Source organism: Lissotriton vulgaris, chromosome 2_1 (assembly GCF_964263255.1).
Source record: "Lissotriton vulgaris chromosome 2_1, aLisVul1.2, whole genome shotgun sequence".
NCBI lineage: Eukaryota > Metazoa > Chordata > Amphibia > Caudata > Salamandridae > Lissotriton > Lissotriton vulgaris.
In genome coordinates this window covers 1,367,662,168-1,367,673,683 of record NC_141687.1, presented here as the reverse complement: position 1 = coordinate 1,367,673,683, position 11,516 = coordinate 1,367,662,168, and the positions used below count along the sequence as shown (strand labels likewise).

General features: G+C 43.1%; 1 pseudogene; it reads right to left on the bottom strand.

The window, feature by feature from the left end:
- Positions 1-10,184: 10,184 nt before the first annotated feature.
- LOC147732602 (heterogeneous nuclear ribonucleoprotein A/B pseudogene) lies at positions 10,185-11,099 on the bottom strand (annotated as a pseudogene).
- Between the last annotated feature and the right edge of the window lie 417 nt (positions 11,100-11,516).

Below are 11,516 nucleotides of genomic sequence, written 5' to 3'. Positions count from 1 at the left end.
ACGACATCACCCCATCGCAAGACCTCTGCAACTCCCTCGCCACATTCTTCCACCGCAAGATCGCAGATATACACAACAGCTTCGGACCCCAGACTCCGCCTCCAGCCACCGAAGCATCGACCCCGAACACCACCCTCAGCGCCTGAACCCCCATCAGCACGGAAGACACCACCCACGTCATGAACATCATCCACTCTGGCTCCCCCTCTGACCCTTGCCCCATCATATCTTCAACAAAGCCGGCATCATCATCACAACCCACCTACAGAACGTCATAAACAACTTGTCTTGCTGTAAAAGCCAAGAGTTTCAAATGTAAGAAAACTGTTCATTTTTCAAGAGTGTTTAAGTTGAAGGTGCGCAGTGTGAGCAAGCAACATGTTTAACGTAGTGCAAGAAATGACACATGAACATGGTGAGAATTAGAACTCATCTGACGATGGCGGGTGGAAATTTTAGTTTTGAATGAGAATAGTCAGCAGGAATCTGTAATTGGGAACATCATGGAGGGATCTCACCCCCCAAATGTGAAGTAAGAATCAATGTCAGCGAAAGTTCTGTGTGGGCTGACTCATGTTTACCAAACACCTTAATAGATCAGACTATGTGGAAGAAATTATCTAATTCTGAATTGGTCCCTACAGACATGGAACCTGAGAATTACTGTCGAGGTGAAGCTACCTATATTAGGATATTTTGAGGGAACATTGAAATATAAAGATAGATCTGCATGTGCGGAAGTGTATGTGGTTAAAAAGGGGAAGGCTCTGTTGGGGTGGAAATTACAGAAGGCCAAAAGTATAATTCTTAATTCCAATCACCCTTATCAGTTGCTGCTCACCAATAATAATAACAATACGCTCTGGAGCAACAAATATCTCAAATTCTCAAATTCATTTATTAGAAAAGCTAGGATAGCTTTCATATCCATGTTATGGTGATTCAGAACACATGTAAAATACCTTACAATACATTAGATTCCAGAAGGTACCAAAAAGTACCATAAAATGAATACTTCTGTGACAGGAAATGTATTACACAAAACAATACAAAATAACATGGTGGAAAAATGACAATGGTTCCCTAAGATGCATGTCATTCAGTGCAACTGGAGTAATGCAGCGTCCATACTTCACTCCAAGGGGCAGTCCCTAGATGACGAGCTGGAGCTTTAAGCAGACCATCAAAATCAGTTTCAGTTTAGCCTATTAATAAGATTATTAATTAATATATTCCTTGTAGGACTGGCATTACACACATGCACCTTCTAAGACAATTAGAGCTTTTTTAACACTTACAAATGTTTCCAGGGGAGTTTGTACAATGATATCTGCTTTTTTTTCAGCAGGTCGCAACATTTGCAGAGACTTCATTTTGGTACAAAATCTTGTTATCCAGATGAATAGTTTACAAAACTTGTGCAGTCTCTGAAATACGATGCATGTCACTGCACACCTGAAAAAGCTTGTTCAATATGGCTTGCAGTTTCTCTGACTGCCATTCCCTGTACCTTTCCATAGCTGGAACTGCCCTGACTGTAGCCATATCCTGGTCTATAATGTTAATACCCATATTCAGTATGTTAAACAGTCTAAATATCAAGTTTTTTATTTCGTCAGGCAACAATATTGTGTCCAAAATTTCAGAGGGACAGAATATCGAAATCAAGAATATCGACGACCAGACTATCGACCTGAAGGTAAGAAATATAGTTTTTGGTAATATCGAAGTTAGTAATATCGATATCAAAAATATCGACGTTACTAATATCGATATTAATATTAATGTTATTTATTTTATTTTATATGTTTATTTTTATAATGTTTGTTAATTATTACACTAGTTTTAAAATAAATGTATTACATTTTTGAAGTTAGTAATAATTTATTTAAGTAAATTATGCGTTTTAGTACCGTAGCGGGTTGTGAGTTTATAGGGGAATAGGGTGGGAATTAATTTAATTATAGTAAATTAATTAAATATTTTTTAGGAATTATTAAATATTTTTAAATACATTTTGCGCTTTAGTTCTGCAGCGGGTTGTGGGGTTAAAGGGGAATAGGGTGGAAATTATTTAATTGTAATTAAGTAAATATGTATTTTTTATTTATCGGTATTGATGAATATTTTTATGCAAATTAATTATTAATTTGTAACTATGTTTTATCAATTTGTAATTAATTTTTATTAACTGATTAATTGGTACTTATAGTAGGTGTATTAATTCATTATTGAAGTGTGTTGTGAGGTTATAGGGTAATAGGCTGTTAATAAATGTAATTGTGATTTAGTACAAGATGTTTTAGAGTTGGGTATGGATAATTAAATTGTTGTTAATCAATTATTACTTGGAAATACATTTCTACTAATTATTTTTTTTTTATAAATGTTTGTTAATTATTAATTGGTAATTCAATTTTATTTTTTATAATTTATTAGTAGTTATCAATAATACATTGTTAATTAATTATTAATTGCTATTTTTTTTTAATAATTATTCTTTTTGGTATTGAATTTTGTTTATTTTTTATTTTTGTTATAACTTGTTAGGAAAGGTTTAATAATTACTATTTAATTGTATTTTAATTGTTAATTAATTACTAATTGGTATTTTTTTAAATAATTATTTATTGGTATTGTTAATTAATTTGTTGTAATTTAATATTTAAATTGTTATTTAAAAAAACATTATTTAATTATTAGTAAGTTGTTTTGACCCCTATGCTATCCAACACTTTCCCTACTGTTGCACCCTCTGGAGTAGGAATAGTAATTTTACCCCTTAGCTATACAACACCTTCCCTACTGTTGCACCTTCTGGAGTTGGAATAGTAATTTTAACCTCTACACTAACCAACACTTTTCCTACTGTTACACCCTCTGGAGTGGGAATAGTAATGTTTAACCCTACACTATCCAACACTTTCCCTACTGTTGCACCCTCTGGAGTTGGAATAGTAATTTTAACCGCTACGCTGTCCAACACTTTCCCTACTGTTGCACCCTCTGGAGTTGGAATAGTAATTTTAACTTCCACGCTATTCAACACTTTCCCTACTGTTGCACCCTCTGGAGTTGGAATAGTAATTTTAACCCCTATGCTATCAAACACTTTCCCTACTGTTGCACCCTCTGGAGTTGGAATAGTAATTTTAACCCCTATGCTATCCAACACTTTCCCTACTGTTGCACCCTCTGGAGTTGGGAGAGTAATTTTAACCCCTATGCTATCCAACACTTTCCCTACTGTTGCATCCTCTGGAGTTGGAATAGTAATTTTAACCCCTATGCTATCCAACACTTTCCCTACTGTTGCACCCTCTGGAGTTGGAATAGTAGTTTTAACCCCTACGCTATCCAACACTTTCCCTACTGTTACACCCTCTGGAGTTGGAATAGTAATTTTTACCCCACGCTACCCAATATTTATTGTTTTAGTTAATGTTGTGTCAAATTTATTTAAAATTCATTTTTACAATTTGTTCTATATAGTTTTGATATTTGTATTTATATTATTGTTGTATGTGTATGTATGTATTTATAATTTATAATTTTTTCTAACAATTCATGTTATTTGAGTAACCAATTGTAGATATTATCAAGTAAGTATATATATTATATTTTGTATGTATATGTTAATTTGTTTTGCATTATATGTATTAGTTATAATGTTAAATATTTTTTTAACTATGTTTATTTTAATTATATGTATTATTTATTTAAATTCCAAATCTTTATTTCGATCACATGATCATAAAAGATGTACAAAATTTACCACATCAATTAAAAATCCAGAATATCAATATGTCATTAGTATAAAATACATTAAAGATTAAAAAAGTAGTAACAAATGGTGCCAGTTAGTCAAGGGATGAGAGTTTGTCAAGAGTCTCCGACCCCCTTTATCAGTCGGGAGCGGGCATACCACATTGCAGTTAAAAATGTTGCCATAGCGAACACAATTGGCGGAGATAAATCAGTCTTTAAAACTCTGTATGCGGGTAGGAATGTTCTAAATCCCAGTTTTTTTAGGAGGGGGACAAGCCAGGGTTTCCTGCTTTTCCGGTAGGCTCGACAGAAGAAAACCGCATGCACATCGTTCTTCTTTGTGTGGACACATGCAGGGCATGTCTCTGTGGCAGGCCGACAGGACCATACTTTAGTAAGGTCCCGTACCTCCACTGTAGGAATAGCTTTCTTGTTAGAGTCGGAGTCATGCTATCCAAAACGCATTCAGGGTTATATGAGTCTTTAGTTTTGATGAGATGGTGTGTTAGGGATCCTTCATGAGTGCTATCCAGAGCTCGAAGAAGCATATTGTCATAATACGCTCTGGTCAGTGCTTTCCTCGGAATCCTATTGCTTGTGCTTTCCGGGTCTGACCTGGTTCTGGTAGTCCCAGGATCTCACAAGTTCTCTTGATGTAGTTTAACCAAGGCGTCTTGGTGGCATTGGGCAGGGATAGAAATTCCTGTAGCTTAGTTCTATAGATGGTGAGGTCTTGACTGCTCCAAAGACGACGCCAAAAAGTTAGTGGTTTGAGCCCTAGTTCCTCCGCAATGGGCCTCAGACCCAGGTCCAGTCTCAGGGGCAGGAGTGGAGTGCTTGGGGGAAGGGCTGTCAGCTGCCTGAGGAATTTGTTTTCTGTGGTCAGCAAATTATGCGACGGGATATGGTCCCACAACTCTCCCCCATAGGTAACTCCCCCCCGCACCTGGGCTTCATAAATTTGGATTGCAGGGCCAAGTGGGCGATATGGTGACTTACTCGCAATTCTCGAAATACCTCCCGCAATCTGGGCCAATTTCGTGTTTGCTTTTGTCCGGTGTGCCCCCCACGTTAGATTTTGGTTTAGGGTTATCCCCAGGTACTCAATTGGGTAAACCCTTTCCAAGCGCACTGTACCAAGCAAGGGGTTGGGGCGTTTAGAGGGCACAGGGTTTAGGATCATGAATTTAGTTTTCTGCGGGTTGATTTCAAGTCCCCTTTCTGTACAAAATTCCAGAAAACCATCCAGCACCCGCTGTATGCCCATCGGGGATTTGGACAGCAGCAGGGTGTCATCCGCAAACATAATTGCGGGCACCCTGCTGCCGCTCAGTTTTGGGGCGTCAATGCTGGCAATCCTTGTCAGGTGCGCGATTACCCCGTTCACAAAGAGGCAGAACAGGGTCGGTGCAAGCACACAACCCTGTCTCACCCACTGCGAATGGGGAATCTTTCAGTTAAGTTGCTGCTTCTCCCGCACCTGACATGTGCGAAGTTATTTTGGTGTAGTTTCATCAGGATTGCGAGGATGTCTTTCGGGACGCCTAACTCCTCCATTACCTTCCACAATTTTGATCTTGGCACTAAATCGAAGGCAGCACGTAAATCCACAAAAACTATGTACAAAGTGCCGCCCTCGATCAGTGCGGTCCTCCAGTAAATAAGGTTTAATCAGAATATTTGATCAATTGTGGACACCCCCCTCCTAAATCCCGCCTGGTATGGACTCAGGGTATTCGTCTCCTCCAGCCAATTCTGCAACCAGTCCAGTATTAGCCTACCGAAGAGCTTCTGTGATACATCGATGAGGCTTATTGGATGATAGTTGGCTGGAAGCAGAGGAGATCCCTTTTTAAATATTGGGACCACCTCTGCACCCAGCCAAGTATCCGGGACCTCCATTCCCTTAAGGACCACATTGAATATCAACAGGAGATAGGGGGCCCAGACCCCTGGCTCCTGTTTGAATAGGTTGCCTGGCACCCCATCCACCCCCGGGGCTTTGCCTGTTGACAACCCTGCGATAGCTGCGCGAACTTCTTTTTCAGTGAAAGGTTCACCCTCCTGGTCACTCGCTAAAGTGCAGGGGGGGGGGACTCAGGGCCTCATCCTCTAATGCATATAAGGACTGTATATGGTTTTGCCATATGCTCGGGGCAATATTGGGTTCAATTGCTGAAGAGAGATCTTCTGATCCGTTATTAACTACCCACCAGAATTTACGAGAGTCTCTGGTAGATAATGCGCCAGAGAGTTCCTCCCAGTATTGTTGGTCCCATTCGGCCTTGGCGTTTGCCAGCAGTTTCTTATATGCCCGTCTTCTGGCTTGTATCTCCTCCCGGCTTCTACACGCCTTAATTGCGAGTAGAAGTTCTCGTTTGGAGTTCCGGCATGTGGCATTATACCAGGTCTTCTTGTGTGTCCCGCTAGTTCTACCTGCATCCTTTACAAAAAGATCTAAATCCATGGTGTTTATTGGATTTTCTTGCGTTCGCCATAGCTGCTCTCTATTTTTTTCGTTGCTAAGTTCCTCCCTAAGAGCAAATGCCTTTTCCAGCACTGGGATAATTCTGGCATAGAGCCTGGGTAACTTAAATCCACTTGTGATCAATTTTCCCCATCTTACTCTCCTTCTGTTGTTCTCCAGGAGTAGCCCTGTCTTTGCCCTTTGTTCGTCCTGTCCCATGTCCTCATTACCTGGCATGGCATATTCAAGTTCCAGGGCGTTATGGTCACTGTCCAATCTTTCAATTACCCTGAAATCGATAATTCGTGACCAGCATGACAATTGGACTAGGACGTAATCCAATCTGGATTCACTTCCTGCCTTATTGAAGGTACATTTGCTTGGCATATCTGATTTAGTACGCCCATTACAGGCCCTAAGGCCATGATTGAGAGTAAGGGCGGTTATCTGCAGAGCGAGGGAGGTCCAAGCTCTTGACGGGGGTGCCACCGTGGGAGGTACCAGCCATCTTGAATTCTCCTCTAGGGAGGATCCATCAAGAAGGCCAGGCAATGGCTCGCAATGCGAGTTCAGGTCCCCTCCAACCTCGTACTGGAGCTCCCTTGGAATTTCGCTCAGGAAAGCGGACAGTTCCTCGATAGTATTCGATTCTCGTGCTATGGCTACTGGTCTCGAATAGACGTTTATTATCACCAGTTTGGAGGAATTTGGGCATTCTAACAGGACCGCTAATATGTCATCAGAATATGCAGTTAGGCATCTGGCCTGACAACCCAATTGGAAAGCTACCCAAATTGCCAGCCCTCCCAACGGTCAACCCCGACCCCCCCATTTAGCAGGTTTTGAAAATACTGCAAACCCCTGGCACGTGTACTCCTCTCTTGCCCAAGTTTCCTGGAACAGGCAAATGCTTTTTGAGTTGATAAAGGAAGCCCATTCCTGACAATCCATTTTATTACCCAACCCAGCTACATTCCATGAAATCAGGTTCAGTGTTAGAGGCCTTGTGGATGGTGGCTGGATGTCAGAATGGTTATTCTCATTTGTGTCCGGATTTACCATTAAATGTTGTAACAATTCCTCCTGACCAGCCCATAGATTCCTGCCATTACCAGATGTGTCTGCTATAGAGTGGGCAGGATCTTGATAGTGTGCAAGCTCATTAGGAGCAGCTATCTGTTTCCATGGAACCGGGGCTTGTTCAGGGGAGATGGTTCTGTCCTCACTGTCATCTATGGAATAGAAATGGTGCTGGTCCCTGCCTTTGGACTTAAGCTGTCAATCAACCATTTCAAGGCTACTGTACCTGTTGAAGGTGGGAAGGTAGACTGGCTGGTGGATTCTATAGGGCCTGGGAACTCCTCTCATTCTTCCCCCCCATCCGCCCCCCCCTCCTAGTGCTAATCTCCCAACCCTCCTCGTCGCCATATGAGGGTAAATGCTCTGGCGCCATTCTCCTATGATAGTAGGGGTCCCTCCTCCCTCCACTGTTACTCTCCCATTCTCCCGCCATTTCTTGATGATACCCCCATCTCTGGTCTTCTGATGTATACATACTCGATGGGTAAAAGAATTAGAGGGGGAGAGACTGGATGTGGTTCCCTTGATCGTCAGGGGCCCAACTGCAGATGTAGGAGGCTGTCCTGGGTTCTCTGAAGCTAACCAGTACGCATTCACCACTGATTGTTTTTCTCATGTTTCCCACCCAGGTAGCCCGTCTTACCATAAGAATATCACTAGCTGTACCTTGTGGGAGAGGTCTGTATATAGACAGCCAGTTGATAACTTTGTTCTTAAGGGAAGCGGTTGTCTCTATAGCGGTGGGTTTTAGCTCGGGTACCCCCGCTAGAATTACTGTGTAGGGGGACGCCTCAGGCGGTTAGTTCACAGGTTTGGTTTTGCGGGCCTTATTTTGCGTATTTACTGGGGGTTGCAGCTCTCTCTGTGGCTTGTTAGAGGAAGTGGCATTATCTTTAGGGTGTGTAATTGTGTTTGGGGGTGAAAGTGATGGTGCCTGGGTTTGTGTAGGTGGGTTGATCGTGTTTGCGTTAGCCAAGGATTGAGGGATCTTATTTTGATTGGGTTTGTGTTGCGTATGTTGAGAGGTAGCTGGGCCGTTTTTCTTCATCATGGTTGTTGGCTCAACACCCTTTTTAGGCTTTGGATCTAACCCCCCTTTGGCTCCCTTGCTTTCTGATTTCAAGCTATCTGCTAGCTGGACTGTAGATTTTTCAATGTTAACCAGCATAGCTTCAATCTTTATCAGGCGGGCTTCTAGGGGGCTTAAAAGAGACCTAAGGAGTGTACCTATGTCTGCGAGTGTGGTATCCTCGCTGGAGGATTCCATTGCAATATTGTTGGAGTGGGATGGTGTATCCATAGATACAAAGATGATTGGTGGGGCCACTGCTCTATCCTCGGATGAATGGCCCGAGCTGATATCGCCGGGACTAGCAGCGTCCGTTACGGGATTGAACTTAGGAGTTTTTGCCTTACTCCCTCCCTTAGTTTGTCCCCCTTTTTTCCTTTTTTGGATAGCTCCTTCCCTGGCTCCCCTTAAAAGATCGGAAACTTTCTCGCTAATGGTGGCTATGGCCAAGACGTGGCCAGGGGTTGGAAGTGGGGTTTCTGGTATTTGGCCCGTCGGTAGGGTCATTAAGCTCATGTCCTCGAGATCACTAAAGACCTCCTTTGTGAGGTCTAGGTTAGTAAGTGACTGATTGACCCCCGATGCCCGTTGGTAGAGTTGGTAGAGTTGTTGGCCTCTAGCCTTCCATCAGGAGTCTTGGCTAGAGCCAGTGGGCCCATTGATGATCTCCTTACCCAGACAATTTCCTGGGAAATACGTCTCTCAAGCACAGCAATGTCCTCTATCAGAAGTGATCCTGCTTTAACAAAATATTTATCGATGGTACCATTAGCGGCTCCTGCCGCAGCCAGCGAAGATTTGCTCCTTGTTTCCCTGGTACACATTCCGACGTCTGTATGATCTGGTCTTTGTGGGGGATGGGCTGGTGAAAAGGTCCGACCAAGGGGAGTGGCCCGGTCCCGGGCTCTCCTGTCCTCGAACGGCCTCTACGGCCCGCTCTTTGCCCGGGCTTCGCTCCCGCTTCGTTCCGCGCGCGTCCCGCATGCGCGGTGTAGGTCTGATTATGTACGTGTGTGCTGGGGGCATGGCTTGCAGGGAGAGCGGGCCAGGTGTTGACTATTGGCCACGCAGGGACTCCTGGTAGATGGAGTCCCTGCCATCACGCTCGCAGCCCTGTTGCGCTGCCACAAACCCCGCTGAGTGCCCTTGTGAAGCGGGACCCACGGAGCGGGTCCGGCGAACAGTCTTTGGAGGCAAAACGGAGCAACTTGGTCCCAGCACAAAGTTCCAGGGTCCGGTTAGTCCAGGGTGCAAGTGGATATGCGGAGAGTCCCACCAGCACAGGAAGGGAGGGCTGACTTTCAGGCAGCCGGTGCGCTGGGGGCGTGGCTTGCAGGGAGAGCGGGCCAGGTGTCGACTATTGGCCACGCAGGGACTCCTGGTAGATGGAGTCCCTGCCGTCATGCTCGCAGCCCTGTTGCGCTGCCACAAACCCAGCTGAGTGCCCGTGTGAAGCGGGGTTTGTGGCAGCCTTTGGAGGCAAAACGGAGCAACTTGGTCCCAGCACAAAGTTCCAGGGTCCGGTTAGTCCAGGGTGCAAGTGGATATGCGGAGTTAGTTTTATATTATTTTTAAACATTAAAAAAATGATATTTTTTACAGTGATATTTTTTTTCTCAATATTTTTGTACTTACCTTAATGTAGATAGGACTTTGATATTTTTGATGTCGATATTCTGCCTCCGATATTTTTTACATCGATATTTTCAACATCGATATTCTGTCAGTGATTCATCCAGTATAGTCATGTCCTCCATATCAACCATAACCTTTTTGCCCATAGATACCATATCTTAAACTTCAATAGCCCTGGTTCCAATGGTTGTTGTAGCCTTGATTCCAATTTAGGCTGTGTGCTCCCCCTCCTCTTTAGCCTCTTCCTCCAAAACTGCCACCACTTCCACCCCTGCCTCAGTCACCACCAAACCGTTGCTGCTGGTAAACTTCTTTTGGCTGTGCTTCCTCAATTTTGAACTTGTTACTGCTATCATTGTGGAATTTGTTTTCCATAATCTTCTTAATTGAATCTTCTTCTTTGAACGTGATGAACACAAACCCCCTCCTTTTGTTGGTCTTCGGAGCCATTGTAAGTTCGATTGCCTCAATCTGTCCAAATTCACCAAAAAAGTCCCTTATCTGTTCTTCTGTTGCTTCAGGGTTGAGGCCACCAACAAAGATTTTCTTCACTTGATCTTCTTTCATTGTCATCACCATTTTGGGATCGATCACTCGTCCATCTAACCTGTGTTCCTTTTGTTCCAATACCTTGTCTATTTCTTTAAATAGAATACAAACAAACCCCCTCGATCTTCCTGCATCAGGGCCCATCTTGATTGTGCAAATCACTGCTTCACCACTGACAGACATTTTCCCATCGCTCTTGCTGGTGCTGGCGGCATCGGTCTCTTCGAGCGTCTGATCGACCTTCACACTGTCTGCTGGGTGGCTCTGCCACCTCGGTTTCTGCTGCCTCGTGTCAGTTCTCGGTTCTCTCAGTTGGTTTCTACTCTGAATCTGACATGGTGGGGAAGCTGGCGAATAACACTCGAGAATCTTTGAACACTGAATTTCCTTCAAGATGGAATATCCCAAATTATTTACAAATCAATTGGAATAACTAAAGCAGTTTGAACATGAAATATATATATTTTTTTAAAGGATATGGTCCATAAGTGTACAAAGGTAGTAACATACCTTTAGCCTTGCGGGGTCCATTGAGGAAAGAATTGAACGACTTATGTGCATCAGGTGTTATTGAGCCAATATAATCATATGAATGGCTCAGTCTAATATTGTTGGTGACCAAATCCAATAGAAAGTTGAGGAAATGTGTCGACCTAAGCGATCTTAATGAATGCATTTGTGCTGACCACCATCCTCTCCCATGTATTAAATGAGATGTTCATGACAATCAGGGAGGCCAAGTATTTCATGTGCTTGGACTTATCAAGTGTGTAGCATCAGGTGAATTTGCATTACAAGTTGAAACATCTGACATCCTTTATAACACCTGAAAGGGCATTCCAGTTCGTACACATACCCTTTGGATTAGGATCCATTTCAATTGAATTTTTAAAGGGCAATACAAAGTGTTTTATTGGGAATTCTGTTGTGTTGTTCTTTCAGCATGAC